We start from the raw sequence: 5,495 nt of genomic DNA, 5'->3' as shown, positions 1-5,495 counted from the left end.
AAAAAAATGGTATAGTACATCCAACTTTACTCCACCCAAACCCAACCACTCACTGCGCCTCCTCCGGTTAACTCTTTCAGGACTGAAACAAAGCTGAGAGGGAGACAGCAAGGGTTTTTGACAGCATGTTGCAACTTTATTACAGTGGCATATAGATTTGTTCAAACAAGGCCTAGGCTTCTCTTACAATGTCAAAGACTTTGGCATAGCACTGAGCAACCCATCCTTTCTCAATGCATTATTAGCCTCATCGTATAGTTATTTTATAGCCTTTGAGTCAGCATCTTCCACAAAGTTTAGGACCTAGGGGCCTATGTAATTCTACTGCCTTTTAGAGAGATGTTTCATCTATGATATGACTTTAAGGTTTAGAATAAAACATTTCCCTTCAAATATTTATGATTTTTTAGAACTTTTTTATTAGGTTTAGATTAAAACATTTTCCTTAGAATTTCATGACAAAAGTCACCATTAGAATCATACAACTCATGCAGTAGGACTAGTTGGGTTCACATAGGTGAAAGCATCTATCCGGTGTGTAACCATATGCCACAGCAAGAGGGACCATGGTGCTCAGACAGAGCCCCATTATAGTTGATGCCTAGTGTCAGTTAAGGTATTATCCTACACCACAATGTCAGATTAATTGTGTCAATGCGTTCTGAATATTAAATGTGTTCGATTTACCTCGGTAATCTCACTTGCTCTCTCTCGTTTTCCACTTGTAGCTAGATACTCTTTAGATGAGTTTCCATTTAATTAAGAAATATTCTTGTGATTTAAATTTCATATGTTTTATCATCCTAAAAAATACAATGTTGATATGACAATAAGCTTCTTATGAGCTGATACAATTACAGTGTGGAGTAGGCCCTAGTAATCTTGCAGTTCATACAACAAAATGAGACCTTATGCGTTGCCATTTTTGAAAAACACCCTAACTTTTACTATGAGGATAAAGAATGATGATCCGCTGACATATACTATGTCTGTGTGTTGTAAAATTCCAGACAGAAGCTGAGAACATATTCAATAATCACTTTGCCATTACTGAAAAGACACAAAGTGGAGGGTAAATAATATGTATCAATCATGTAATAACTTTGCTCACAATACAGTATGGAGCAATTTGGAAAATGATTTAGAAAGTACATCTATCACAGTAATGAAGACACAAATCCTAATATATAAAGCAGGTAGGATGTGTCTGTACAGGCGTGAAGTTGACATATGTCCATGGGGAAACAATTTGAATACAACTATTTGATAGAAAACACGGCAAATAATAACATTTCCAAGATGTTACTTTTTCCAAGATGTTACTTTCCTTGGTCTAACCTCCTTGGTCTAACCTCCTTGGTCTAACCTCCTGGATGTGATTGAGATGTGTAACAAAGATTCCACCATGAACAACACAGGGTGACCCATGACCGGATTATTGGCCACCTGTCTGCTTAAACCTTTAGGGGCCCAGAGTCTGCCTTGGGGCCTTGAGGGGCCAGATGTTCTGAGAGCTGTGGCCCTCTCAGTCTCCAACAATATGAAGGTCAATTAGTCTTTAACTAATGGCAGCGCGTGACATGGACTGGTGGTGTCCTAGCTCTGATATAGGGCAGATGTTCACTATGACTAGCACGGTGATCCACTCCATATGGTTGCCACTTGTCCGTGGGCCTTTTCACAGCACAAACCTTTTGAACACGCTTTAGTTATCAGTTCTCTTTTTTACCCCTCTGTAAAAACACATCCTAAATCCAATCACCTAGCCTTTCTAAAGGGGATGATGTTGATTTAATGGGAATCTGTGGTGGCAGTAGCAAGCGGACGACCCATAACATAAGCCCCTGCTGTCAGTACATCCAGCCAGCCAGCCAGCTGGCCAGCCCTGGGCCCATTTAGGCTCCAAGCTACAGAGGAAACAAGTTGAGGGAGAGCGGGAAGGAGGGAGAGCTTAGATTAGAGAGGGGATTGTTTAGACAAACAATGGTGTCTACCTGATTTTAATCCCGGCTCCAAAAGAGCACAGGGATTGGCAGACTTTAATAAATGAAAGTGCTCTCCATAATCGGGATCTGCACAAAGTGCCCCTTTGTGTTAATCTGACATGTTTTACAGCATGCTTTTTGACATCTGTCACAGGGAGGAGTGTTAACCCTCACATTCCCCAGCTGCTTGGAACGAAACAGAACAACCAGGATGATAATACTATATATTTTAAATGGATCTCATCATAGACAATACATACACAATCCCATATACAGCACAGCACGTAATTACTGCCACCATAAGAGTTCAAGGGAGTATCCCAATGTTGAAAAAACAAAGCAAAAGTGGGAGAGCATAACAATGCCTCATATGTCATACTTCTTTTACATACACTAATTTCTGGACAAACCAATTTTGCTCCAACAGTAACATCACATAATCTGATTTGATAACCTGGTTCAAAAACTGTTTCTTTAAACACTTTCTAAGCAATGTCTTTCACCTTTCCGACTATAATTGTGAGGACGTGCACACCGCACTGCAGTGTCCAGTGAGAGTACATTCTGTGTACCACACACGTTCCATATTAGGAGAAGCTAATATAGTGGAGGTTGTGTAATTACTTTGTGGTTCAAAACGAAAGCTGCATTTCAATAATTAAAGTCCAGGGTATCAGCGCTAAAGCACAATAAAATTGTTTTAAAATCAAGGATTACAACATTAAATCCCACAGGGCCAGATGTGAGCAAGGGAGGAGACACCGCCCACGACCGACCGGATTCTGGATCAGATTAAGACTAGAGACTATCCCAGAGGGGCCATGCTGCCTTTTCCATGTGGATTAGGGGCTTGTGTGGAATCAACATGCTGTAATGCACCGATTAGCTGATATAATCACCTGTAAATACACCTTGTCCAGCGCACACTACATCCAGGGCAAGGCAGGATAGCACAGGACCAGCAATCCCTGTAAGTGGATATGTTTGTGTGTGTGTGTGCTTGAGTGCGTGCGTGCTTACGTGCATGCATGTTCCTGCCATGCCTCTGGAAGATCTGCCACACACTTGTGGACCGTGAACATCCCACTATTCAAAGCCTCCACATGAAAACAATGTGTCTTGTTATAGGAATATGTGGATGCAGCAGTGAAAGGACATGTTTCATATGCTGAGGAGTAGTACTGAGGAAAAGGAAAGAGAGGTTAGTCGGCCAGAAATATATGGTATGATCTCATCATGCATCATGAGTTCATACAGATGTGGGATCTTAATTGGATCATCCTGTTGCAGGTGAACTTCCCTGCAATGTATAAGATGTTTGTAATTTCCACAAATTTCAGAGACTTGATTTTCCCTTATGAAAAATCCACATAATAATTCACATCGACTGTTGCTGCAGGTTCATTTTCCTGCTGTAGCAAACTGGCTCAAATTAAAATCCTACATCTGTACTGATTCAGCGGGAACTGTCTCTGTAAAGGAATATAAAAGATGATCTTGATTCATAAATAATCCAACACTAGCTTTGTCCCCGATCCGTTTGTGCTTTTGCCTACACCATTGTCATTGTCAAGCATGACAATTCCACATACAGTAAGTGGTTGGCAAGACAGCAGAAACAGACCGGCACCCAGGCTAAAACCACAAATCCAACACTTTCTTCAACCCGTCACTGTCCAAATGTTAAAAAAACAGCAACATCAGCCAAACTCTGAAAATACATTCGGAAGCTTTCTGATTGTCATCTTACACATAATAATTCTTATTTTTTCTTTAACATTTAACTAGGCAAATCAGTTAAGAACAAATTCTTATTTACAATGACAGCCTCCCCCGGCCAAACCCTGACGACGCTGGGCCAATTGTGCGCCGCCTAATAAGAGGAACCAGACTTTGTAGTAAATGGTACACCTACCTCAAACGAAGAGGTATTGTGCTATACACAATGAACTCAATTGAAACATGTATGTAGAGATGTAAACATAAGGATCCACCCATTTTAGTCGTTGCTAAAGAGCATAAATATCTTGCTTCTCCCTGGTATTAATATTGGTGAAATACAATGATGAAACACCAAAGATTTGTAACACCATCTGCTGGCAGTTCATAAGAACACTAATGTGATGCTCGCTGGTCCAGTAATGTTACTAGGCTATGATTGGACTCCATTTCAGACTTTTAAGACACAGACCACTCAGTGCTGTTAAATAAGAACATAAAAAAAATCCCTTCTCAAAGCCAGTCAGTGAATCCTCAAACAATGCAACTTTGCTGTTAAAGAGATTCACCCAAATTACCAAATTCCATTCAAGTCATGGGACCGATATTAGCATTTTAGCGCATTACGTTCAAAACATCTAAGTGACTTTGTTGAGTTTCACAATAATACTTTAGGATGATTTGGACATGCGCGAAAAATGCTAATATCGGTCCCATGCTAAAACGTTAGCATTTGGAAACTGTGCCAAGGAAACTAAACCAAACCATGGATTGCTGTCATACCTTGTCCATAGACTGCTTACAGTGTGAGGAAATCAATATAATTTTGTAAATTGGGTGCCCAATAGTCAGGTCACTACTCTTTAAAAATGTAGAATGATATGAAAACTAGGGAGTTTTTCCTAGCCACCGTGCTTCTACACCTGCATTGCTTGCTGTTTGGGGTTTTAGGCTGGGTTTCTGTACAGCACTTTGAGATATCAGCTGATGTACGAAGGGCTATATAAATACATTTGATTTGATATACATTGTGTACTCCACTCCACTGATAAAACCAAGATTGAACTCTGACCTGAATGCCAAGCGTCATGTCTGGAGGAAACCTGGCCCCATCCCTACGGTGAAGCAGGGTCGTGGAAGCATCATGCTGTGGGGATGTTTTTCAGCGGCAGGAACATGGGAAAGATGAACACAGCAAAGTACAGAGAGATCCTTGATGAAAACCTGCTCCAGAGACCTCGGGTCCTTAGACTAGGTGAAGGTTCACCTTTCAACAGGACACCGACCCTAAGCACATAGCCAAGACATCGCATGAGTGGCTTTGGGACAAGTCTCAATATCCTTGAGTTGCCCAGCCAGAGCCCGGACTTGATCTCGATCAAACATTTCTGGAGAGACCTGAAAATAGCTATGCAGCAACGCTTCCCATCCAACCTGACAGAGCTTGAGAGGTTCTGCTGAGAAGAATTCAAGAAACTTCCCAAATACAGTTGTGCCAAGCTTGTAACGTAATACCCAAGAAGACGTGTGTCTGTAATCGCTGTCAAAGTGCTTCAACAAAGTACTGAGTAAAGGGACTGAATACTTTACATTTTTTAATAAATTAGCAATAATTTCTAGAAACCTTTTTTTGCTTGTCATCATGGGGTACTACTGTGTGTAGATTGATGAGGGAATAAAACACAAACCATTTTGGAATAAGGCTGTCAAAATGTGGATAAAGTCAAGGGGTCTGAAAACTTTCAGAATGCACAGTGTATATATTCATTCTAGACTGACATTGCTCGTTCT

The sequence above is a fragment of the Oncorhynchus nerka genome, linkage group LG7 (assembly GCF_034236695.1).
Source record: "Oncorhynchus nerka isolate Pitt River linkage group LG7, Oner_Uvic_2.0, whole genome shotgun sequence".
Classification (NCBI taxonomy): Eukaryota; Metazoa; Chordata; class Actinopteri; order Salmoniformes; family Salmonidae; genus Oncorhynchus; species Oncorhynchus nerka.
Note: the sequence above shows the minus strand (reverse complement) of the source record.